Raw genomic sequence first — 27,408 nt, 5'->3', positions numbered from 1 at the left:
TAATGAAAGAAAACTTCCCTAATTTGGTGAATAAAATAGACACACAAGTCCAGGAAGCACAGAGAGTCCCAAATAAGTTGGACCCAAAGAGGACCACACCAAGACACATCATATTTAAATTCCAAAGGTAAAAGATAAAGAGAGAATCTTAAAAGCAGCAAGTGAAAAGGAGACAGTTACCTACAAAGGAGTGCCCATAAGACTGTCAGCTGATTTCTTAAGAGAAACTTTGCAGGCAAGAAGGGACTGGCAAGAAGTATTAAAAATAATGAAAACCAAGCACTTACAGCCAAGTTTACTCTATTCAGCAAAGTTATCATTTAGAATGGAAGGTCAGATAAAGTGCTTCCCAGACAGGGTAGAGTTAAAGGAGTTCATCATCACCAGGCCATTATTATATGAAATGCTAAAGGGACTTATTTAAGAAAAAGAAGAAGACAAAACTGTGAACAGTAAAATGACAACAAGCTCACAACTATCAACAACTGAATCTAAAAAACAAAACAAACTAAGCAAACAACTAGAACAGGAACAGAATCATAACCATGGAGATCACCTGGAGTGTTATCAGCTGGGAGGGGGAAGGGAGAGAATGGGGAGGAAAAGTTACAGGGATTAAGAAGCATAACTGGTAGGTACAAAATACAAAGTGGGAGGTTAAGAACAGTATAGGAAAGGAGAAGCCAAAGAACTTAAGTGCATGACCCATGGACATGGACATGAGGGGATTGCTGGAGGGAAGAGGGGTACTGTATGGAGGGGGGTAAAGGGGGGGAAATTGGGGAAACTGTAATAGCATAATCAATAAAATATACCTAAAAAAAGAAAGTGAAAAAAAAACCCTAGAAGAGAAATAACATATATTGAGCACTTACTATAGCTAGGCACTATGAAAAATACTTTATAATTAATTCATGTAATTTTCACTGTGTCTTATCATTTACTTCTCACCACAGCCCTGAAATTTAAATTTTTCAGTCCTGATTTATAGATGAGGAAACTGAGACTCTAAGAAGTTAAGCAGCCTGCTCAGGTTAATCAGTTCCTAGCAGTGGTGGTCAGAGCCAAAGTCCAGGATCTGAGCAAGGTTTCCCTGACTCCAGTTAAATTCAGGATACACTCAACCTTGGTGCTAACTTGTGTTCCATTGGGGGCTGGAGATTTAAATACTCAGGCTGAGAAGCAATTAGACTTTCAGCCCCAGCCTTTTTATATAGACTGCCACATACACACAATTGTTCATTGGCTTTTCTTTTATTGCCATCCAATAATATCAGAGCTTTATTGAAGTTGTAAAATATTATAATGAAGACAGCATTTTGTCACCACTGTGATCTAGAAGTCAATGCAAAATTAACTCTACGTCAGTTTTACATTTGACCCTTTCCTGCTCCTCCCAGATGAGACTAAGCAGTGCTACCTGTATGGCCTGTCCTTGGAGCACCTGAGAAACCGAAGTGACCAAAGCAATGCCCTGTCCACAGAGCAGAGTCTGACAATGTCTGACAGACACTGGCAGCTAGCTCACCTTGCTTTTGACACTGTTTTCCCTGAAACTTGAGAAATATCTCTAATACCTTCCTCCTGACACTAATACATTGCCACCATGATCTTCTAAGCCAAACCTCTGTTTTATGAGGTCCTGATTCAGTGGGCAGCACAGGAACAGGTATGTTATATGCTGTTGAACAAGTGAAACCAGCGGGTTTCATGGTTCTCTGTTTCCGGGTCATAATTCTTTGGTAATAGTGAGAATTCCAAACCTGGTGGTAAAAATTCTTTCTTAACAAATGGTGTATCCCTGCACGCAGTCTAACCTGTGGGTCTTGTCAATAAATCTGTCAAAGGCCAGCCCAGTCTGCACACAGCATGCTTTACACCTCCCCAGATGGGACCAAAGGCAGCCCCAACAGAACTCGGTGAGGTGGAAATCACTCTTCTTATCTAGCTGGAGAATAGAAGTGTACATCTATCAGTTTTCATTCTTGTCTATTACAATGGTTGGAGATTACTTGTTTCTTCATTAGCCACTTTGTAAATATCCAAGTTGGGGATGAGGAAAGAAATTTCCAGCTGAACAAGTGATTTCAGAATCACTGATGAGTGGCTGGCTAGAGAGCACTGAATGCTGGGAGGTCTGCTTTCCTTTCCCACAGTGATGCTTAAGTGCTGTTGCTCCAGAAGAATCTGAAGGGAAGTTTGTGCATCTAGTTACCAGACCGGCAAATCAGAGAGCCTCAATTTCTCCTGGCGTAATTATGGGTCTTCCACCGCGATTAGAAAGCACTGCAATTATGCAGATGACTTTCAAAGGCAACACGAGATATTTTACCTCTCAAATTAATGTCAATAACTCTCAGCAGTGAGCTGACAGTGCTGATAAGCACTGTAAAATCTGGAGCTTTTGTGTTGGTGAATTGCTCAGGAGGCATAGAGAGCTGTGTGACTTATTATTAGGATATTTTATATTTCTGCCAGGGGTGATTGACAAAAACAGGCTGTATTGCTCAGATCAGCACATATGCCACAGATACAATCGTGCCCCACCCCAGTTTCTACCTGGGATACATTACTGTTTGCAGTGCTGGTGAATGCTGGAAAGTTCATCTTGATTTGTTATTTTAAAAACTGGGCATTGTAAATATGGAGGAGCTAATCAGTTCACGAAGAGCTGTTGTGAATTTGTAACTTACCACCTTTTTTGGAAATGCCTCTGGCCACTAATGTCACTGTAAGCAAAGTCACAGTTTTCTCCGAATTCTCTGTCCTGAAATGGTCACAGTCAAGTCAGGCCAGGGAAGGCATGTCATTGGTATTTGCTTCAGTTTCCCTCAACTTACAACCGGTAACATACTTAGTTCAGGAGTTCTTACCGTTAAATTTGCTAATTCCCAAGACTGGTAAGAAATCTTTCAACCTCAGTTAAAATGGAGACAACTAAAGAACTATTCTACAAAATTGTACCACTTTTTAAAAATTTTCTTAACCATAAGAAAGGAAAACGAAATTCTGGAATTGGAGAGTCTGTCCTTTTGTTACTGGCAGGAAGGTGGGGTCTGGTTTGCCTAACTTTTCTCTGGGAGGATTTAATCAGTTTTGCTGTCAAAGAAGAGAAATGTGCTAGCTTCGAGAAAGACACTTTGTTCGATAAACATGGTTCAGGTGATGGTAGACCTTGTGTGAAAAAGTGAGGGGAAGAGTTTTTTATGATTGGAATACAAAAAGACGGATTTACTAGGGGCTCTGAGGGCTCCCCGCCAAACTTCCTGATTCAGCGTGCAGCGCAGAACAGGTACAATGTTATATGCTGTTATACAAGTGAAACCAGCAGCTTTAATGATTCTCTGCTGCTGAGTCATAATTCTTCAGTAACTGAGAATTCCAACCTGCAGAACCTCTTTATCTTCCCCAAGGCACACAGAGCCGTTTCTTAAGGTGGTGTTTTGTCAGTGGTGGTGGGTTGGTGTTCTTTTAAGGTTTACTTTTTTGGGGGGAGGATTTGTCTTAGCCTCCAAAAGGAGTCTAAAGTGACGGAAAAAAAGATAAGCGCGTGTTGAAGCATGAATGAGTTGGAGAAAAGTATTAACTAGACCCTTTTCTCATTAGAAGTACTCTATGTTGTATTTGTTGGCGGAAGGCTTAACCCTGCAACAAGCTCTGGGAGCACACCCTGCTGCTCTGAGGCCCAGCCAGGCTGCATGTATGTGCACGCGTATGCGCATGTCCGTAGCAGGGTCCTTGCCAGCTGCGCTGACCTGCCTGGGGCACCAGACTGGCTCTGCCCCAGGCACCGGAAAGGGCCTGCAGGGAGTCCCAGACTGGGAGCTTAAAGGGAATTAAATGATTTCTGTTTTCTGAATACTCTTTGCCCAAATTCCCCCATCCCCACCCCCAGCTTTACTGAAGAAAAATTGACCAAGGAAAATAGACAAAATTCTATTAATTTTTTAAGGTGTACAATGTGATGATATGATATATGTAAACATTGTGAAATGGTTACCACAATGATGTTCCAACACCTCTCACTTTACCTAGTTACCTTTATCTTGTGGTGAGAACACTTAAAATTTGCCCTTTTGGTGAATTTCAAGCATGTAATACAGTATTATTAATGAGTCATTATGCTGTTGGTCTGACCCCCAGAAATTATTTATCTTGTGACCAAAAGCTTGTGGCCCTGACCAGCATCTCTCCATTTGCCCCACTCGCAGTCCCTAGCAAGCACTGTTCTGCTCTCTGGTTCTGTGACTTCCACTTTTTTTAGGATTCACATGTACATGAGATCATAATGTATTTGTCTTTCTCCATCTGGCTTATTTCACTTAGCATAATGCCTTCAACACCCATTCATGTTGTCTCAAATGGTGGGATTTCTTTTTTATCACTGAGTAATATTCTACACATATATACTACAGAAAAATATATGTATAACATATTTTTTTTTTACTTGTTCCACTGGGTTGTTTCCATATCTTGGCTACTGTGAATAATGCTGCATTGCAGTAATGGGAGTGCATATATCTCTTGGAGATAATGATTTCACTTCCTTAAAATTTATACCCAGAAGTAAGATTGCTGGATCACATGGGAATTCAATTGATAATGTTTTTAAACTTAAAAAAAATTGTTTATTTTTAGAGGGGGGAAGGGAGGACGACAGAGAGGGAAACATTGACGTGAGAGAGAAACATCTAGTGGTTGCCTCACGCATGCCCCCAGTCGAAGACCCGGCCTGCAGCCCAGGCATGTGCCCTGCCCTGGAATTGAATTGGCAACTTTTTGGTTCACAAGATGATGCCCAATCTACTGAGTTACAACAGTCAGGGCTATTGTTAATTTTTTGAGGGACCTCTATACATTTTTCCTAGTGGTTGCACTAATTTACATTCCCAAGAGTATAAAAAGGTTCCCTTTTCTCCACATCCTTGCCGGTACTTATCTTTTCTCTTTTTGATGATAGCCATTCTGGACATGTGAAGTGATATCTCACTGTGGTTTTAATTTACATTTTCCTGATGATGAGTGATGCTGAGTAACTTTTCATGTACCTGTTGGCCATTTGTATGCCTTCTTTGGACAAATGCATATTTAAGTCTTTTGCCCATTTTTTTTACTCCTCCCCTGAGGATGTTTATTGATTTTTAGAGATAAGAGAGGAAGGGAGGGAAATATCAATATGAGAAAAACATTGATCAGTTGCCTTATATATGCCCTGGCTGGGAATTGAATCCACAACCTAGGTATGTGCCCTGACCAAGGACTGAACCTATAACATTTTGGTGCACAGGATGATGTTCCAACCAACTGAACTGCCAGGGCTGCCCATTTTTTAATCAGAATTTTTTTTTTGCTATTGAGTTGTGAGTTCCTTATATATTCTGGATATTAACTTCTTATTAGATATTGATTTGTAAATTTTGTCTCTCATTCCATAGCTTGCCTTTTCATTTTGTATTTTCTTTTTGCTGTGCAAAAGCTTGTTTAGTTCCCAATTTAAAGCAGTGGAAAATGCCCCTGAAGTGACCTCACCTCTCTGTGACCTTGAGCCAGGCGCTGCACCTCTCTGTCTTGATTCCTCCATGTGTCTGTGCCTGAGGTAGGGCGTGGACGGTGGCTTTTCAGCTTTTGAAACTATGGAACCCTTTACCCAACTGAAATTTTCTAAAATTATTTTAATAAAGGAATTTTACAAAATTCGACCTCTTTCCATATAAGTATGGGTGAGGAACCCAAAGTGCCCCTGATGCCATTCAAATCCCCTCCATCTGTCAGAACCCCAGCAGGCCTATGGGGTCACCTTCAGTCCAGCCTGACGGTGGGCTGACTGAGGCAGGAAGTCACTAACCCAAGGCCTGAAATGGAGGTAGTATTACCTTTGTCACCCCTGAATTCTGGAGAAAGCATATTTGAACAGTTTTAAGTCAACCAATCTAAAATGGCTTTATCCGTCATAAATTTGTAAGCACTGATCTTCCTTCTTTTTTATATGTGCTATTCCTTGTAGCTGGAGTATTTTTAGCTTTGCTGTTGCTCAATGATGTGCAAATGAATGTGGGTGATGAATTCTGTAAAGTATACCCACCTCAACGCCTCAGAACTGTGCCAGGCCTCCCACTGTCCTTCCTGGATTTCAAAGACCCTGCTTTTTGCCCCACCCCCACCTCTCTAACCCCTCTTCTACACGGACACTGTATTAATTTTCTTAATTTCTGTATTGATCAGGTCAGTCTCCAAAAAATAACCTCATTGTTTGAAAGCCCAAAACTCAGCTCCAGACTCTGACTTGCTGTAAGTTCCATGATTATTGAAGTTCGTATCAGATCCCATTTCCAACTTCCTTCTAATATATGTCCCTTTTCAGTAAGTCATTCTCTCCCAAATTTCTGCTTCTGAGCCTGTGATCATGCTCTTTGCTCACCTTTCTATTGTCCTTTCCCCCTGGAAGGCCCTATGTCCTTCATAGCTCACCCTTCAAGTCCTCTCATGCTGCCTCCTCTCACTCCCCTGGCACTTAGCCAGGAGGCAGCCTGTGTTGAGCAGGGATGCAACACTAGGACTACTAACCTGGAATTCTGCCACTTATTTGCAAGGTGCCCTTGGCTAAGCCCCCTTATTTCTATGGATCACAGTTTCCTCATCTCCCTTGTCTGCCTCACTGTGTGGCTGTAAGAATCAAAAGAAGTATTGTGTGTGAATGTGCTTAGCTAATTTAAGCACTCTGATTTTCAGGCTTTGTTCTTAAATAATAAGGCATTATTATGAGTTATTATTATCACTTATTGTACCCTGTAGCACTTGTTTTAATTATGAATCACACTCTGCCCTGCGCTCCCTGCACTCATCTCCTGTGTTATATCTAGTCTAACCAGGTCTTTAGGTTAAAAATTTTTCTTATATTTAAAATATAACCCCAGCAGAACTCCACAGTGGTTTTCACAGTGCTGACCCTAGTAGGTACTTCATATAGATGTGTTGAATAGGATTTGATCTCTGATATTTTCCAAGAACCTACTATTTTTTGGTGTGCTGGCAGTAGAGGGCCTTTAATTAAGAAGGGTACTTGAAATTCTGGCATTCTCCCAAAGCAAGATTGAAATTCTAAGGATTTTTAAATGGAAGACCTTGAAAGTAGGGCACATAAGTTGAGTGAGATATTTTCTTGAACATTTACTCAAGGTACAGCTCAGTTCTAGGACTAGTTGTAGTGAGTTTGGCAGTCAGGCCTCAGTATAGCCTTTTAAAAACCATGTAGATGTTCACCGTGAACAGGAAGAAAGTCCCAATGAGTGAGGATGCTGCCCAGACAATCAGAACTTCGCTGAGGAGGCTGCTTCAGTCTAACACAGCAAGAGAGCCCTTTGCTGGCTTCAGGAGATGACATATTTTAACAGTCCACATGACTTTGCCTCCAACTTTTTCCTAGTCTGATGTATTCCTGGAATACAAGTTTTTGTGTTAAGTTCTGTTCATTTTAAGAGTGAGTGCTATTAGTGCTTCTGTATGTGAATGGCAAATAGTTCTTCATGTACAAGAAGATTATTTCATTTTGGATCACAGGGAACCATACCGCTTTCTAGGTAACTAGAATGCCTTCAGAAAAATAAGGTAAACATGTGGTGATAAAGTCTCATTAGGTGCAGGGGCTTGCTGGGTACATGCACTGAAGACTTAATTTGGTATGGCTAAGCTGGTGATCAGTAAACTTGATCCCTCCCCGCTTCCTGAAGCTTGGCATATCTGTTGTATCTCATGCTTCTGGAAGAATTGAACTTTGTTGGAAGGGGGAAATTCTGAATCAAGAACTGGGAACAGAGGAGCCATGGAGTTTGGCGAAAATCCTGAAAGTACTGGTTTGTGATGTGGAAACAGAGCCTCCAGGTGATAGCCGATCAGTGTTGCAAATCTAAGTACTGGTCTGCAGCCATTAATTTGTTCTGGTGATATCTGGGAGAGTCTTATCCATGAATAAAGGATATATGCATTTTCCATGCAAAAAGTTTATTTGATTAACACTTTCTACGCTAAGAAAACCCCCAAAGATAAAGTTGGATTGATGATGCCAAAACGTGACACTTCTGATCCCATACGCAGCATAATGACCCACAAGAAGGAAGCCAAGTACATGGACTGCTATGTGGGTGCCGCTGTAGCTGCAGCATGTGGCCAGGTCTCCTTGCCTCTGTGCTGCCAGCCCCAGTGAACCCAAACCCAAAGCAGCTTCTGTGACAGCTCTCTCAGCCCCGCTTCATGAGCTACCATTGCCAAAAGGTGTGGAAAGTTAACCAAAGCCTAAGCAAGGGTGTCCATATTTTAATAGACAAACACCTAGGAGGCCTCATTAAGGCATTAAATTCCTGAGGTTCTGGAATTTTCCTTGAAGGATTTTATAGCCAAATCAAACTTGTTAGAACATTGATTATTGCTGCTGTTTCTGCTGTTTTCCTGGTAGAAGCTCCTGATTTAATGCCAGTTTGATGCTTTTCTACTGTACTTCAACCTCTATGTTTTTTTCTCTTTCTCATACAGACTTGCAACCTTTAACTCTTTTGAGTTAGTGGTAAAATATGTGCTAAGTACTAACCCATTTTTTCAGCGTCCCCAAGTATAGTATGTGATATGCACATTCCCTATGCAAGTATTTTCTTTCTTCTTGTTAAATAAACTCATTGCTTCCTAAAGTGCTCCTTAAAAGAAAATGCGGCTTTACTTTCCCATCTCCTTTCTTCGTTCCACAGTATGCATTCAGCAAACATTTGGGCCCTCTCTTTGTGCCAAACCCTTTCCCAGAGATGAAAGACTATGCCTGCCTTCGGGGAGCTTGCATATCACCAGACAGGTAGATAGACCCCTCCCTCCCTCTCATACGCATTCTTCTTCCCATTGAAGGATCTGATGTCCTGGTCTGAATGGGGCATGGGCTTCCGGAGCACTCAGGGATGAAAGACAAGGTGTGTTCAGTGGGCCGATGAAAGAGATCGAGAAAACTCAGTAGGGTTTGGTGCTCCAGACTTGAACAATCTCTCATTAATCTGGAAACAGAACAGCGGGTGATTGCCATCTCCTGACACCCAGCCCAGGGACAGGGAGTGAGCGCTCTGACCAGCCAGGCCACCCACAGGCAGAGCTGAGAAAACATCCCCAAAAAACATCCCTGATTAGAGCAATTAGAGCGACTCCCTGAGCCGGTTCATAATTTGCTTAATCACACTCACTTCATTGAACTATGGTTTTGGCTTCTGGGGTTTTGAGGTGGGGCAAAAAGCAAGTTTGGGGGAAGGAAAGGAAGCAATTAGAGAGAATTCACATTGATTCTCTTCTCTAGTCAGTTTGGAGTTGGCAGAAGAGGCAAATGACATCAGTTACCAGGTGTAAATATAAGGAGGCTGATTTGGAAGATGGATCCTTTGATGGTTGTTTGGGTGAGAATCATTGAGATCACAAAAGGAAGCAGCTGGTAAGTTCCGGAAACCTTTTTGTGTAAGCCCAGATTTTGAATAATGCACTAAGTGGAGTGGAGTGCTTATATTTAAATATTTATGTACAAATGGCTGTCATTTCTTAGTCTGCTCTGCCATGGTCCCATGACTTGATACAATTGTTTTTAAATGATCATTTTCTAGATGCTAGAAAGGCATCAAACAGAAGAAAATGAGGATCACAGCAAACAAAAAATTGCAGAATATAGCCATCATAGCCAACTATATTTAAGGAATTTTGAAAGCAGTATAGTGTAGGGAGGAAGATGGAAGAGTTTGGAACTGGAACTGAATTTAAATTCTATGCATGATTTTGCATAGAATTTGTGTAAAGACTAGCAGCTTTGTAGTCTAGGGTAAGTTACTTATCCTCCTTAAACCTGAACTCCTCATCTGTATAGTGGGGATAATAATAGTACCCACCTCACAGGTGTGTGCTGAGAATTGAATAAATTATTGCTTGTGAGTACCTGATACCCATAAGTTCTCAAGAAATGTTAGCTTAAAAAAGAGGTTATTCTGCATGAGGGCATGTAGAGAAAATCATTAACAAACCATTGGAAAGTTGTATCTCCAAGAGCAGGAACTGTGTTTTAGGGACTGGAGCTACAGCCATGAACAAAAAGATGCCAACATTTATAGTAGATGCTCCATAAATATTGATTGATCAACTGAATCAATGAATGTATGTTCTTTCCATTTAGAGTGTATTAGTTGGGTACTTTTTATGAAAACATTCAAAATATTTGTCTTCACTGAGGTAAGGTACAGGGAAAGAAATACTGGGTAGACATTTTGAGTGTGGCAAAGGTAGTTTTTCAAATTAGTAGCCAGGAAAACGTTTGTCCTCTTATTTCCTGTCAGGCAGACTGGGTGTGAGTCCATTTGCTTCCCGAAGATCAAATGATTTGGGGAGCATTTTGTAACATTCTGTTTGGCCTCTCCCTGGGTGCAGCATTCCCAGTTTGTTAGCTGTAGTGTTTGCACGGTGTTAAGAGGAGACACTATAGGACAGCGTCTCAGCCTTTTTGGCACCAGGGACCATTCGCTCCCTCGCTTGCTGCTCACCTCCTGCTGTGCATCCCTCCTGCTGTGCATCCAGGTTGCTAACAGGCCATGGAACGTACTTGTCTGTGGTCCAGGGGTTGGGGGCCCTTGCTGTAGGAGACAGACACACACATTTAAACTGGTGATTATAAACACTGTTTTCTGTCACTTACTTCCAGATTATGACAGTTTACTATCCCCCCTTGTGACAGAAAGCAGAGGCTCTGGATTCTAACTCATCACTTTCTAACATTTGCCAGTGGGCTCCGCCCGTGGGTTCTTTTCTAAATGCTCTTGTCAAACTGTGGGCTGGTTGGTTCTGCCCTTGGCTGTGTAGTGACTTCTTCTGCTTCCCAGTGTTCCAGGTCCTGGCACAGAGGGTGGGGAAAGGGCTTGACATTCTCGGCCTAACTTTAGCCTGGAGTCATTTCTCAGACATGAGGTGATGAACAAAATACCACCTTTGGAGGAAGATGAGCAAATTTGGCAAGGAAAGGAATGCAGGTCTGGGGCCTCCTAGCTCCAGGATTATGTAAATCATTCAGCACAAGTAAAGTCAAAGTTATGAAAGTAAATAATTTCCATTGCTACTACAGCTAATTAGTCTAAATGGTGACAGGGTATTCTGTAACTTCTCAGGAGGTAGCCCTGGAAGGCAGGCCCCAAAGGGAGAGTTTGAAACCTACCTCTGAGGTGTTATATGCAGGTAGCCAATATTTCTTGAGTTTGTACTGTCTTTCTGACATTATTCTACGTATTTGAGACATATTGACTCACTCACTTGAGGTCACTCTTTTAATTATTCTCTTTTTACAATGAGGAAATGGAGCCACAGGGAGGTTCAGTAATTTGCTCAATGTTGGCCGAAACTTTTAATGCTTGATTCTATGTGTAAGGAAACTGAACTGCTGAGAAAAAGCCTAGTATGGAAAAATATTTAGCTCATTCACTCAGCTAACTAGCAGGAACTCCCACTTGCTTTGTGTGCACAAGGAACCACTGCATCCTTTCCTGTGGGAGTGGGTTACAGCCCCTTTTTACAGATGAAGCCTTGATGCAAGGGGTTTGGGGAGAGCCTTTCCAGACCACTGCCTCTTGTTGGCTTGAAAGCCTGAAATTTGGGATGGTAGAACCCCCAATGGAGTCACAGAAGATGCTGAGCTATTTTTTATATTTCAAAGAGCCTAGCAAAAAAATTGTTTATTTAGGACCAATAAAACAATGTGGCTAATGAATGCATACAATTTTTTTTGTACTCGTCAAAGTTGAATATATCATGCTAATATAATAACTTAGTTATTTCATGTGGGTCAGACACTTTTCATGGCAATTATGTATTTTAAATCTTAAAAATGGGTAATTATTATTTAAATCTTAAAAATGGGTAATACAGATTAGATAAATCCTTCTAAACACAGTACCTGGGGTCTGGAGTGGAAGCAAGTTAGAAATGGACATTGGGGATGAAAAACTTAGCACCTAATGGTCTAGCAGGGGCATTCATCCGCGGCCTGTGGGCTGCATGTGGCTCAGGATGGCTATGAATGCTTCCTAACAGAAAATTGTAAATTTACTTAAAACATTATGACATTTTTTTGTGATTACATGTCACAATGTATTTAATGGGTAGCCCTGGAAAACTCCTCTTCTTCCAGTGTGGCCCATCCCTGATTTAGAGTATAAGAGAAATGTGTTGCTAATAGTCAACAGTTACAAGATACTTGAATGGATACAACACTTCTGTTCTGTGGGAAGGCATTGTGCTTCCAGGCTATTTATCTTCCTCTTCTACATTCTTAATCTGCTCTCTTTTGCAGACAACTGCTACTATTCTGACCAGGATCTCAGGGAACTTTACCAATGGAGTTTGCAAAATATAATTAGGGTGGTGAATTGTCTGCTACCCCCATACCTACCACCAAATGATGCATTTCAAAGACAAATAACGATGCCATTTTTCATCATCTGCTCTTTGATTTTCCAAGCCCCGGTCCATTAGAAGGAATTATTGAGCTTTAACTATTGAGCTTTAACCTACTATAGTTAACCATAGATAAACCACAGAGCCAATTGAATATTTTCAAAGTAATGAAATGAGGTGTACTCTGAGAAGCCTCCTTCCCCTGCTGCACCCTTACACTGTGTGCCTTACACTTGTTTTTCCACATGCAGGTCACCATTCTCACTTGTTCCTGTACATTGTGTATTTGTGCATATATAAGTAGTGAATAAGTACATACTGTGTTTTGTAGTATTTCATTCCCTCCATAACACAAAGTTGACATGGTCTACATATTTCTAAATCTATCTCCATTCATATATAATATCCGTATCATAGTATGTTTTCATAGCAGCATACAGGGAACATCCTCATTTTTAATGGCTGTGTCATATTCCATTGTGTGTATATATACATATAATGTGTATATGTGCACATATATGTGCACAGACATCATATGCTCTCTCTGATGGCCACTTGGGTTGTTTCTGGCCATTTGCTGTCACATGCAGCACTCGGGCCTGTCATGGCAGTGTGTCATGGTGCAGGTGTGCAGGTTCTCCAGGAACATCCCCTGAAGGGAACGTTGGGTCAAGGGTAAATGCATTTGAAATTTTAATAATGCTACCCAGTGGGTCTTTAGAGATCAGAGCCACACCAGCAGTAAATGAAAATGGCTGATTTCACATGGTCTCCTTAAAAGAGAGCGTCAGAAAACACTTTTACCTGTCTGACTAGTCAAAATTTGGAGGTTATAAAGTATATTTTTAATTTACATTTCTCCTATTTGGAAAGATTTAAAGGCCATTTTATTTATTTTGTCTATGAAATGTCTATTAATGTTCTTTGCTAGTTTTTCTGTTGGGTTGCTAATAATCTCCTTATTGAATTCTTATCAACTCTTTCCATATTAGTGAGATCATCCACTGGTTTGTCTATGCCATAAGTTCAAAATATTTTCCCAGGTTGTTATTTGTTTTCACCTTTGCTTATGGGTTTTTTTTTTTGGTCACATAGCAGTTATTGTTCTTGAATGTAATTGGATTTATCAAACTTTAATTGAAAACTTTCTGTGTTTTAAATCATAATTAGAAAGGCCTTTCTATACTCCAAGGAAGTCACTTAAATTTTCTTTTGGTACTTTTTCATAAACTTCTCCTTATGAAAAATTTTAAACATACACAAATTAGAGAAAATAGTATAATAAATCCCAGCTGCCCGTCATTTGGCTTTGATAATTAGGAATATGTTCTCAGTCTTCTTTTACCTGTTCTTCTATCCATTTTGAGAATATTTAAAGCAAACCTGGACATCATAGTACTTTCCTTACAAGTACATCAATATGTAGCAATGATATGTAGGGGCTGTTTAGAACATAACCACTATGTCATTATTACACCAAGAATTCCTTAAGATTATCTAATGCCATTCTGTGTTCATATTTTTTCTTCTGGGGCTTGTATGGCTTTGTTTTTTGTGAGTACAGTATGAGGTATGTGTTCAACCTTATTTTTTCCTGGCCACCCAGTTGTCCCAACTTAACTTTGTAAATGTATTCTTACTGTACTGGTTCGAGAAGCCACCTTTATCATATAATAAGTTGCCATGTGCATTTGAGTACTTCTGTACTTTCTGTTCTGTTCCATTTGTCTGTCTATTCATATGCTAGTATTATACTGTTTTAATTATTGGAGTATTAGGGAATGCTTTAATGTCTGTCAGGACTAGGCATTCCCCAAATGGGATAGTAAGTCATCTACTCCAACTCATGCTATATGAAAATGGCAGAAAATTAGAGTTTATAATCTGGCCTCCTTAAGTCAGAGATAGACCTAGTGATTTAGAATCAACAAGGAGCGGGAGCGAAAGTGTGAAAGTGAGCGTGGTTCCTAAAGGAAAGTAGCAGTAATAGCACACACTTCAGGAAAGTAAATAGTGATAACACCAAACACTGGAACCTGGGGAAGGTTGGAATGTAGGAGGTAGGGGGAGGGGGAAGGGTGCAGCAAGGGAAAAAGGGTGAAGTTTGCTTTTCCTTGGGAACTAGCCAGCCCTAGTTCTGTTTGGCAAAGTCAGAGAGGCCAGTGGTAGAGAAGGTTGTAATATTTGCCGTGTGGCCGCCATGGGAATCCACAGACAGGAGGTGGGAAGTGTGAAGTGTGTCAGGGAGGCTGTGCGTCATTCTGCTCTGGGCAGCTCGCAGGCCTGGACAGGCAGTAACCATGAACTTCGAGGCTGCCTATGCACTGGCTTGTCTCTGTGACGATGTGAGAGTGAATCTCACCATGTGTTTCCCAGGAAGATGGATGAATACATATTATTCTCAGCCCTTTCTAGAAGATAGTACTAAATCTATGTAACAAGGTATCTTTACTGGGAAAAAATCTGCAAGAGATGACTTCTTAGGTAAATTATTGTGGGAAAGACATCTGAAGTATTTAGCAGGGGCAAATCATAATACTTTTTTCCCCTTGAAACACACATATCTGCTGGACTCTGTAGACACCTTCACGAAAGCCCAGAGAATGGTAAGGTGGTCAGAGCGAGGGGGAAAGGCCTGGGTTCCCGAGTGGGTGGCAAGGCTGCACCCAGATGACTGCATTATGACCTCATTGCCCAGCAGACACCCTTAATAATGTTTGGCACAGCCTATAACCTCCTCACCCCCAATTTCCTCCTTACAACCTGCAGTGAGCACCCTGCACTTACCTCACAGGGATGTGGAGAAGATTAATTAGTTTCAGATGGGAAAGTTCTTTGAAGATGAGTCATGTGGTGGTATAAGCATGATAATTTGAGGCTGCACAGCCATGAGTGTGGTAACCGCCTGCTGTGCATCTCCAGGCACCAAAGGGCAAATAGAAATTGTTCCACCTCAGGGTCAGGGGCATGGACTTTGCACACTGAATGGATGAGTGAAGTCAACCCTATGTAAGCTTTTATTCAGTGATTACTTACGGAGTGTCTGTGCTGTGCGAATGGTATTAAGGTTAATGAGGAACGCTGTGCCCTGACGTGCAGGCACTCCTGGCTGCTGAAGTATGAGGTGACAGGCGAGAATTGTGACTCTGGTCAGAAGTCATCTTTGCCATCAGAGATGTAAGCTGGATGTCGGGTACATTGAGCTCCACATCCTGGCTTACCCTGCATGATAAGTAGGGTTGTGGGTGCTGCCTCAGTCCCTTCCTTTCCAGAAGCCACGCTTACCAAATCCCTGAACCAGTCTCTTGTCTCTTAGGTGCTTTCAGTGCAGAGAAAGTTTGTGTCCATTAACAAAAAGTAATAGAAAGGAGAAGAATCCCTTTTTTAACCTCTTTGACTTCTGTTCTCTGCCATAGTTTTAAAAAGTACATGCAAGGTGTGCTTTACTTGAAGCACAAGGTAAAAGGGACTATTTTAGGCTTTATCACAGAACACTTTCTCTGCCAATGAGGAATTTTATGGTCTGGAAATTGGTACAGAATATGGATGAGATCTCAATGTACATTTCAAGCTGAACTGCCCCTCCCCGTCCTTTCAGGTGTCCTTGAGTGGGGGGAGCAGAGAATTGGAAGGGGAGGAGGCGGAGGAAAGAAAGTTGATTAAGAAAGATGGGTCCGAGTAACCTTAGAAGGTGAAGTAAAGGGCTTCTCTGGGCAAACGAGACTGTTAAGAACATTATCCCAATAGGAAGGCCTGGGACTGGCAAAGATGAGAGCTAACCAGAGAATAAGCAGAGGGCAGTTCAGAAGTGCCGTCTAAGAATCTAGTGTTGTTGCAGGAAATACAAGACTTTAGGAAGGAGGTTAGAGGGCAGAGCACCACTGCGTTCACATGGGGTTCCATGTTAATGGTATTCTTTAGTAATGATAAACAATATTAATTTATTTTCAGTGAGTTTGTTGGAATGAAACACACTCACATCTCTGTGCAGATGTTACAGCACTCTGACGCAGTGAGGGCACGGCCTCGGTGGCACCAGAGTGCAGCTGTGTTCAGTGCCGTGTGAACAGTGCCGTGTTCACACAGTGCTGTTCTCCTGTTCTCAGTCCTTTGTCAATAAAGTTCAAGAATTTTGGCTGTCTGTCTGTCTGCCTGTCTGTCTCTGCCCCACTTCCCTACTTGTTTGATGATGTTCTTCACTGATAGAAGCAGAAAAAGCTGAATTTTGGTGGGCTTGCGATATTTTCCTTTGCTTATAAAACATTCTTTAGCTAGATTTATCTTCTGGTTAATATAGTCATTTTGTTTGTAAAGCCTTCATTCTTAACCCTTACTGGTTTGAGGTGTAAGTCCATTTGCTGGTTTCCTGTAAACCTAGAAGTGACACTTGCTCTTACGCCTTCCTAGCACAGGTGCTGACTGCTTCTTCACAAGGGCTGTTCCTGTAATGGGTAACAGCCTCCTGTGACCACAAGCATGACTCTTCAGTCCAGAATGGCCCTTTTCCTGGTAGCTCTTTTTTACTGGACTCAAGGCTCAGTCAGGGTCCTGGCAGCAACCAGATGGCATATTCAGATGGGTGTTATTAGAGAGAATTAGTAAGGGGCTGTCTGCAATGGTGTGGGCTAGATTCAGAGAAGCCAATAAGGAAGTACCTCTGTTAGCAACAGAAGTCAGCAACAGAAGAAATAGCCATTTCTATCCTATAGGCCAGGGGTGTCAAACTCATTTTCATTGGGGGCTACATCAGGCTCATAGTTGCCTTCAAAGGGCCAGATGTAATTTTAGGACTGTATAAATAGAACTAGTCCTTAACTAGGGGCAAAGCGCTTGGTGCTGCCACCAGGTAGAAACAAGGTACCGGGCTGGATAAAACAAGGTGGAGGGCCGGATTCAGCCCTCGGGACTTGTTTCTTTGCCACCTGTGCTATAGGTCTAAAAGGGGAGAAAATGGTCACAAGAACACAGGAGATGGTACCTGTGGAGCTGAGGGAAGGGATGGCAATGTGGCAGGGAGTGAGTCAGAGGGATAAATATCCCACTCACTCTCTTCCCACCCTCTTGTCTGTCAGTTCCTGCCATTGGCCAAACCAAACCAGGAGCCAGTGCCTTCCCAGGGCCCAGGTCAGGGAGAAGAGGGATGGAGGATGAATCTTGAGGGGTGAAAGGTGAAAGCCTTATAGGGTTCACTTCTCATCCAACTTACTAGGAGACTTTGAGAAGATCATGTGGGTGTAGCATATTTAAAGCTCAACATAGTGTGTGTTGAACAACACATGAAAGTTTTAGGTCATTGTTGGGCAGAACTTAAGTTGCTAAAAACTGAGTTTTCACAATCTCCATATAGTTAACCTAACTATAGTCTAAATGAACAATCAAAATGGAAATGGTAATTCTGTTGATAGGAAAGATGGAAAAACTTTTTCCTAAATTTATTTTTTATTGGTAATGCCTGCAAGTGTGGGAGGCCTTTAAAGACATTCAGTGTGGCCCTGGCAGGTGGCTCAGTTGGTTAGAATATAGTCCTAATACACCAAGGTTCAGGTTCAATCTCAGGTCAGGGCACATATAAGAAGCAACCGGTGAATGCATAAATCGGTGGAACAACAAGTTGAAGTCTCTCCCTTCCTTTCTCTCTAAAATCAATAAAAATATTTTTTAAAAATTAAAGATAAAAAGCCCTGGCTGGTGTGGCTCAGTGGATTGAATGCTGGCTTGTGAACCAAAGGGTTGCTGGTTCAATTCCCAGTCAGGGCACATGCCTGGGCTGCAGGCCAAGTCCCCAGTAGGGCGTGTGTGAGAGGCAACCACACATTGATGTTTCTCTCCCTCTCTTTCTCCTTCCCTTTCCCTCTCTCTAAAAATATATAAGTAAAATCTTTTAAAAATAATAAAAAAAGACTTTCAGATCATCTCCAAACAAGGACTGGAACTTTCTGTGCCCAACCCAGTGCTAAGCAAGGAAGGGCAGTCTTATGTGCTCAAATAAACTGTGAGTTTTTTTCAGGGTAGAGACTGACCCATGAGCTGGAGTGGACATAGAAAGGTGTAATGGGTGAGAAATACTAGAACTGGGCCTTCAAAGGAGAGTGGGAAGTATGAAGTAATGACTCCTGTGGGAGCACAGAGCCTGCTGCTTTTTAAAGCCAACTTCATAAGAGCAACTGTGTAATATTTATGAATATAGACAAAGGATATAGATTTATCAGAATGCAGATAAAAGAGAATGCTTTAATGAGGCCTGAATATTGTTTTCGTGTATATCCTAGAGTAGTTTTTCTAAAATTGGTCTTCAGAGGAATTTTATATCCTTCTTTCATGTATGCTCAGATAATCGTAAAATTTGAGAGCTGAAAATATGTTTTCAGTCTTAAATCTAGGGAAACTGAGTCTCAGAATAATAGAAAAGTTGGCTAGAGGCAGTAGATCTAGTAAGTGACAGAATCAGAATTTACACCAAGGTTTGGGCATCTGCAAAGCCACTTTTCCCCTGTTGTTCCAGGCAGCACTCACACTTGTCTTTAACTTTGTGGGATTGTGAGCCGTTACTTAAATGTCATTTTTCATGCTGCAATTAAAACACATGATTCTTCAGTTTCATCTAGGAATATGAAATTATGCACATATATCTCTCTGTGTATGTACATTTCCTTATGTTCCAAGTGGTAATAGTGACAATTTATATAGCAAGTGACACACTATAACTTTGTTATTGCAGAATGCAGAATTTTTTTGTTAGGATGGCTTTAATAAGCTTGTCAGATTCCAGAGAGTTCTTTGAATAATCTGTTCTGGATTCTGTGACTATGCAAAAGTCAGCATGCTATTCTCTTGCCATAGCATGCCATTTATGGTTGGTTTTTAAGTGCCCTCCTCTTACAGAATGATATCCATGAACTTGTTCTTTATTGTGTAATACACTTTTAGATTCAGAATCAAGAATAAAGTCGAGCCAGTGGAGGTTCTATAAACAATGGTCAGTGATATAAAACCCTAGGGCAGGAGAAAGATGACAGGATAAATGCATAGTAACAATTCTGCATCTTTAAGCTCTCCCAGTTCAAAGAAACCCATGCAGGTGCTAACAGCAGCTGACATGAGTGATCATACAGTCTCTTAACCAGAGTTCTAGGGACAATTTAAAACCTGGCACATAGTGCTTAAGCAATTCAGTCAATAAAATATAAGTGTGTTTATACGGAGATACAGACACATATATATGTATATGTACCTCCGTAAACAGATACACAAACATATCCAAATGAACATATCACTCAAGATTTCTGCATTGGTACAGCCATTCTGTCATACTAGAATATATACAGAAAGCCCTGGCCGGTGTGGCTCAGCGGATTGAGTGCCTGCCTGTGAACCAAAGGTCGCTGGTTTGATTCTCAGTCAGGGTTCATGTCTGGGTTGCGGGCTAGGTCCCAGGTTGAGGGTATGGGAGAGGCAACTGATCTATGAACGTTCCTGTTTCTCTCTTTTTCCCCCTCCCCTCTCTCTAAACATAAATAAATAAAATCTTAAAAAATATATGCAGAGTGAAACACATCTGTATACCCACTCTGTTTTTAGGCTCATTTTTCTATGTTTGTTGAGATGAAATGAAGTGAAAAGTGCTAGCGATTACCTACACACCTAGTGACCCTGAAAGCTAAACTTTCTCATTTGTATTCTGTGTGCTGCACACCAGAGAGTACGTGCTGGGGTGATACACTCCTCCACTCAACAAATATTCGAAATAATGGGCTCTTAGCCAGCTGTCGGACGTTCCAGCCTAGATTTCTATTATGAGACTTTGGTTGGTAATTAAAAGAAGTGAGTTCAGTAAAGCCGGCAAGGGTGTGGGACATAAAAACGCTGTCTTCCATGCCCAGCCTCTGTTGCCACTTGGTTTGTATCCATGCAGCACAAAACACCTGTGTGCTGGCCACTCTCCTGCAGAACTGCCGTCCAGTCATTACACCTTCCTCTCAAATTTAAAAACACGCCTCTCCCATGGAGAAGAAAATAACCTCTTCCACTTGCCTGACTGACAGTGGAATTATCTCCATTAAATTACTTTTTACAACTATGTTGTTGGCTTTTTTAAAGAAGTGACCAAATGAAGGAGGCATCTGGAGCCTTTCAAAACAGATTCCAGATGTTGCCCAGGTGCTGTTTGGTGCTTTCTGGATGACAACACACAGTGCCCATTAGTTTGAGAATTAAGTGACAGAAGAGTCTCCTTGTCAAATAGTGAGAATGTGTGTCCCATGTGTGTCTCCCTTGGCTGCTAGGATGTACAGAGTGGAGGGTCACACACAGCAGAGGAGCACCATTCACAGAAGGGGCTGGAAGCCTTACTCTCATCCAGTGTGGTTTCTACTCCACTTTGAGAACCATACTGCATAAGTGACTTGGCATAAGCCTAAAAATCGTTTTTGGAGCAGACTGGGTAAAAATTATTCCACATTTCTGAAGGATGCTCTCAAATTTCACCCATTAATATATTTTTATTATGTTCTTACCATTTGTCCCAGTAGTTCAATAAAACATCACAAGCCAGTCTTGATTCTTTTAAAGAAGAGTCCAGTTTTTTTTTTCAAGGAGTGCAGTTTCCAATTATTAAACATCTAAGCTTTCTATTCTTGTTAATACAGAGTTCTTACCATGTTAAGTCCTCTGGTGTTATGAAAGCCTTTTCAAAAAAGATGTACAATCATATCTTTGACAAAAATACAGCTAGAAAGGTATTACTTTGGAAGTGTCTTTTGGCTTTTTCTTAAATTTGAATTGAACCCAAGGAGGAGCACACCAAGGCACATCATAATTAAGTTACCCAAGATTGAAGATAAGAAGAGAATCTTAAAGGCAGCAAGAGGAAAGGGGAATTATCTCCAAAGGAGTTCCCATAAGACTATCAGCTGATTTCTTGAAAGAAATCTTACAGGTAAGAAGGGACTGGAAAGAAATATTTGAAGTCATGAAAGGCAAGGGCCTACATCCAAGATTAATCTATCCAGCAAAGCTATAATTTAGAATGGAAGGGCAGATAAAGTACTTCCCAGATAAGGTCAAGTTAAAGGAGTTCATCATCACCCAGTCCTTATTATATGAAATGTTAAAGGGACTTATCTAAGAAATAGAAGATCAAAAACTATGAACAGTAAAATGACAACAAACTCATAACTATCAAGAACTGAAACTGAAAAACAAAAGCAAAAACAAAAGCAAAAAAAGTTGTTCTAAGCGAATAACTAGAACAGGAATAGAACCAGAGAAATAGAGATCGCATGGAGGGTTATTAGTGGGGAGGGAGAAGGGAAGAAAGGAGGGGGAAGGAACGGGGAATAAGAAGCATAATTGGTTGGCATAAAATAGATGGGGAGAGGTTAAGAATAGTATAGGAAACAGAGAAGCCAAAGAACTTATATGTAAACCCATGGACATGAACTAAGGGGGGATAATGCTGGAGGGCTGGAGAGTGCAGGGGAGAGGGGCGAAAGAAGGGGAGAAAAAAATTGGGAAAACTGTAATAGCATAATCAATAAAATATACTTAAAAATTTGAATCGCATTTAAAAATATGTCTTTAAAATTGATTAGACTATTCTCCACACATATTATACACTCTTGGTCCCTGTATTAATTTATGATTAGATTTAAAATTAATTTGTGTAATGGAATTATTTTAATATTAGCACTGTTTTAGATATTATCTTTTATCAGGTTGCACATAGGAAAAATATCTATCTTTAGAACTGCAAAATGGACAGCTGAGTGTTTAGGAATTAGATATTATTTCTGTGAGGTTTTGATCCAATGGTTGATAAAATTTTTTAAAGTTTGTATCTTTAAAACAATATAGCAAGAATCTGAAATATTCTGGGAATACTCTGTTACATTTATGATTTTTCATGGTATAACATGGCATAATTATTATCCTTTCATAAAAGTCATAGAATATTATGAATGAAAGGAGCCTTGGCAGTCACCCATTCCCACTTCCCATTTGGCTGCAATAGAGAGAATATCTGAATCCTCTTAAGACATGAGTGCATGGAAATCAACAGTTTCCCAGATTTTGTTCAGCTAGTAAGGAATGGAGTTGGACAGTTATGTACCTTGATCTGATCTTGATCTCCTGCTAAGGATGTCTGAAGAAGTAGGGAAGGAGAGGCGGATAGGGGGAGCATGCACTTAATGTTTGTTGAATGCCACCTAAGTAGAATGTGCTTTACATGTGTGGTTGCACGCAATCCATGCAGCAGCTTAGAAAATTCACTTACATGGCTCTACATCTCACTTTTCTTACTGGCAAATGGGGACAACACTTCTTAATATTGTTATCACCTGGTTAGTAAATATAGAACCAGAATTTTATTCTGGGCCTGTTGTTTTTCCTCCCCTCAAAGTTGATTGTATTAACTCTTGGTCGTCACATCTCACTAGTGGCTCACATTGACTTTGTGGCCTCCATGATGGATGAGAGCATAGGGACTGAGTTTCTGTTACGCACTGTTATATTCGAAGTGCTTAGCCTGGTACCTGATATAAATGCATGGCCCATAATCATACTGCTTGCAAGATTCGGACAAGCTCTAAGGAGGGGTTGCACCATGATTCTATTCTCCCTATTGATGTTTGTTATGCAAATACATGCTCCTCTGGACCTTTTTGTATTTTCAGATGAAAATGATAAATTGAGCATAAGCCAAACTTTTCTTATAGTTTTCTTCAGGCATATAGAAATGCTAGATTAAATATTTTTTAAATTAAAGAAATTCGTATTTTAATGTAGGGGTGAAAGTATTCTTCATGTGAGAGAGAACCTATCAGAGAAAGTTGAAGCTGAAGCCTTAGGAGCTGGGCTCTCTGCCCAGGCAAGGTTAGCAACTGAGACCTCAGCTCAATGCAAGTAAGGGAGCTAGGACAGTCTCAGCAGAAGTCTCGTCAACACACTGAACTTGCATGGGGACCAGAGTATCTCCATTAGCCAGCCTCTCCTAACAGCCAGAAACAAGTAGACCCATCCTTGTGGTGGCTGGTAAAGTTTTCTGGTACATTTCTCCTTTTGAGAGGAGTGTTTCTGTCTATTTCACTCTTTCTGAGTGCAATTTCAACACTCATTTTAAATTTCCTTTTTGCCGTCTATTCCCTCTACAAGGAAAGCTAGGTCTATTAAAGTTTGTCATCAAAGTGTCTTCCTGCAGGACAAGTGATGCTTGCAGGAAGGTGTGAATGCGAGTGTTGATAGGCATGTTGGGCTTAATAGAGCTGTTTCCTTTAAATTACCTATTTCATTTGTTTTATTGGCTGTTGAAGTTGGCTTTGTGCCTGCTGACTCATTTTCAGCAATGTGTGAGATACGCCGCTATTTACTACCTCTGTTTGGTTCTTTCAACTTCCCTGAGTCTACGATTTCTTTGTAACCTTGGATACCTTGCCAGCTCCTTACTGCCCATAACCTTTCTACCCAATACTTGGTAAGAAAGGTACTCCTGATAGGTTGTAGCTAATGATGTTGGTTCTTCCGAAAAGTATTTATTGAGTATCAATTTCTGTGTATGTATAATGATAATTGTGATTAATAAAAGTCAAACTCATTAAGAAAAAAAAGATGATGTAGGTCATTTCCTGCCCCCCAAGAATTTATGAAGTCAAGGATGCACCGTTTCCTGAGGCCCTGCCAACTTCCCGTATTTTCCATGGGAGTGTAAGATGCCACACAGAAGATGAAGAGACTGCCATGGCTTTGACCTGGGAAATAGTTATGTTTCTTGGCCAGATGCCCTGTAGACCCTTCACTCCAGGCAGTAGTGGGCCGAAGTCTCAGGCAGGGCTTTCCAAATTTACAAATCTGGCTACTCGCCCTTCCCTGGAATGCCTGAGAGCTGCCCCACCCCCTAGTGTGCCCCTACCAATGTGCCTTGCAGAAATCCCTTCTCTCTGTTGGCTGAAAGGCACACTGCATTCCTGAACAAGAATGAATATACTTTCCAAAGAGAGGACTCATAAAATAAATGGAAGACCAGGCCTACTACCCAGGAAAGGGGGACAACAGGAATGAGCCCTGTCTGGGGAGGAATGACTTGAGTTTGAGGAGTGTGGCCCAGGTACCTCATGTATATATCCTGTAGAATTTTCCTGGTGTCAAAATATGAAAACTTCTGAGTCACGGGAAGCTGAATCACGATGGCAATATTCTGAACCATCAAGAAGCTGTTCTTAAGCATTATGTGGGTTTCAGATTCCTTTGAGATACTTAACCTAGAATGAAAATATGTAGAGACACAAAATTTTGCAGATAACCCTAAGGAGCTCATAGGTCACCCCTCTCCTACATGAAGATCTCTGCCTTCTCTGATGATCCAGGACAAAGGCCAGAATGCTTTAGGTTAATTTGCGTTAAAGATTTTTTTTTCCTTCTGGAGCAAAATACAAGCCCTATTGTAACGTTGTTCTGCAACAAAGACTGCAGCATGAGCCCACTCAGCAGTCTCAGCAGACAATTTTTAATTCGGTCTTTGTGAACTGATTCTAAATGTAAAACAGTGTTCAGATACTGTAGTCAGTCATTTGCTTTTTCATGATCCTAATGTCTTTCGGTTGTGAAAATAAAACAGTCCTGTTAATACAAACTTACACACTGAAAAAGGGTTAGAGTTGGATAGAGGTGCTCAGGGGGAAACGGGAGATGGTAACAGACTATAAAGCACGCTCTGAAAAATGAGGCATTTTTATTTAGTTCCTTCCTTATTTGACAGGTAAAACCTTTGCAGTTTTAGAGAATTCGGATAGAATAAGGCCGTGCTTCTTTAGTTAAAAATGAAAATGAAGATCCATATAGTCCATACAGTCCTTTGGTTCACTGTTCATGCGTTTTCAAGTGTAGTGGGCTGGAGCCGATGATGCAGAAATGTTTTGAGGGGCTGCTCTGTTCCAGGCCGTGTGTGAGGACCTGTGCACATGGGGCTTCCAACCCTCACTTTCCTCAGTTGTGCATGTTATACTGATCCATTCCCTCCAGCTCTGAGGAATGGAGACACCAAAAAACAACTCCAACCCTTGGCTTTGTTGTTCATTCCGTTGTTTTTAAGTTGTCTATCATCCATTCACTTTTTCATGCAGAGAACTTTTGTGGTTTATCTGAATCTGTAGTCCTCTGTAGTCATTATCATTTGCTTTCCTGTATTCCAGGAACTAGAAATAGAGTAGGTGTTTGGTACCAATTACTCTATCGAGATAAAGCATTCCTAGTATTTTTCAAAACTAGATGATCTCAAGTTAAACAATTTCTTACTTTGCTAGGTTGCAAATCCTTGCCATGGCCTGCAAGTGCCTGTGTGGCCCGGCCTGGCACTCTCGGACTTTGTCTGCTCCTGTTGTCCCTTTGTCCGCCCCAGTCACACTTGCTGCTTTCTGGATCCCCTTAACAGGGCACACGTTTGCCCGCCTTAGAACCTTGGTGTCTTTTCCCTGGATTCTTTGCTTGGACAATTTCTTCTCATCATTTAATTTACCTGTTCAAATGTCACCCAGCAGAGACATACTGAGCTCACTCTACATGTAAAATAGTTCCTTTTAGTCGCTAACATGTCTCCTCATTGTGTTTCCTTTGTAGAATGTGTGGCTGTCTGAAATTATATATATTTCTGTGTATTTCCTATCTTCTCCCCATAAAATGCAAACTTCATGAGAACAAAGACTTCCTGGGGACCCAGTCATACACATGTCTGTTATCTATGAGGTGTCAATAATGGCATGCTGGGTGCGTGGGCTTCTGTCTCCCACTGAGATTAAATGGGGGAAAACCAGAAGCTCTGATTTGTGATCTAATAGCTAATAAGTTCAAGTGCTTTACATGCATTAACTAATTTAAGTCCTACAACCCTATGAGGTAGGTATTATTATTATGTCCAGTCTATAGATGCAGAAATTGTGGTGCCAGGAGATTAAGGAATTTTCACGAGGCCACACAGAGAGCAGGCTTGGAAGCAGGTCTCCGAGCTGGTGTGCTTTACTACCTAATAGACAGCACTCGATAAAGAAGGGGTATCCATTGCTTGGCCACAGATTCATAAGGAACACAGAACACAACAACTCAGGGAAATGAATAGGAGAAGCAGAAGTTGTATCAGGATAACTCTTGTCTGTAAGATATAAAACAGTTTTCTAAATGTCTGTATCTTCGGAAAGAGCATAACAACAAGATTTAGAAATCTGATAACTGTGAAAGGTTGATTTTAGTTTCTAAAATGAACCAGGGTAGAATTATGTATATATTTATCTGTCACTAGGTCCAACTCTCTACTGAGCTGAAAGTCTGAAGTTTAGCACTACTGTTTTGTGAAACTTACCAGGTTTTTTCCCTGAGTACTTCCTTAGTGACTTGCAATGAATGAAATGACAATGTGGCTATATTTTGTCTAATAATCATTTCCATGTCCATGAGTATGCATTTTTAGCCACACAAGCAAAATCAATATACTTACAACTGAAGAGGGGGAGAAAACTCTAGAACTCATGCATCATTACACTGTTTTCAAACAAAATACCCATGTGAAGGGTTATGCTTGTATATGTGGAGATCATGGTTTTTCTTTGAAAAACTCCCTGAACCCACAGAAACCAGATGATTCGGCAGGAAGAAAGTGAGTTCAGCCAATATTCTTTTTTAAAAGATTGTATTTATTTATTTTTAGAGAGAGGGAAAGGGAAGGAGAAAGAGAGGGAGAGAAACATCAGTGTGTGGTTGCCTCTCGCACACCCCCTACTGGGGACCTAGCCTGCAACCCAGGCATGTGCCCTAGACTGGGAATCACACCAGCAACCCTTTGATTCACAGGCCAGCACTCAATCCACTGAGCCACACCAGCCAGGGTGCATTCAGCCAATATTATTGAGCTCTAACATTCCAGCATTTTCATAGAACTGGTGTTACAAGTGCTCTTGCATGCACAATCCTCTGTGATCCTAC

General features: G+C 41.0%; 1 protein-coding gene across 8 annotated transcripts in view; it reads left to right on the top strand.

Annotated features, from left to right (window-relative positions):
- Positions 1-27,408, top strand: part of LYPD6B (LY6/PLAUR domain containing 6B) — a 160,954-nt gene that overhangs the window by 120,774 nt on the left and 12,772 nt on the right. The window contains exons 4-5 of one of the 8 annotated variants that reach the window (XM_045820004.1): positions 8,736-8,836; positions 9,323-9,454. The exons of 5 other annotated variants lie outside the window; for them this stretch is intronic. The gene's annotated coding sequence lies outside the window, so the exon portion shown is untranslated. The remainder of the gene's footprint in view (positions 1-8,735; positions 8,837-9,322; positions 9,455-27,408) is intronic. 2 more of the 8 variants (XM_045820030.1, XM_045819931.1) reach the window with 2 other exon arrangements.

This window comes from Phyllostomus hastatus, unplaced genomic scaffold (genome assembly GCF_019186645.2).
Source record: "Phyllostomus hastatus isolate PE091 unplaced genomic scaffold, TTU_PhHast_1.1 phas_contig_1, whole genome shotgun sequence".
Classification (NCBI taxonomy): Eukaryota; Metazoa; Chordata; class Mammalia; order Chiroptera; family Phyllostomidae; genus Phyllostomus; species Phyllostomus hastatus.
Note: the sequence above shows the minus strand (reverse complement) of the source record. Positions and strands in the feature narration are given on the sequence as shown.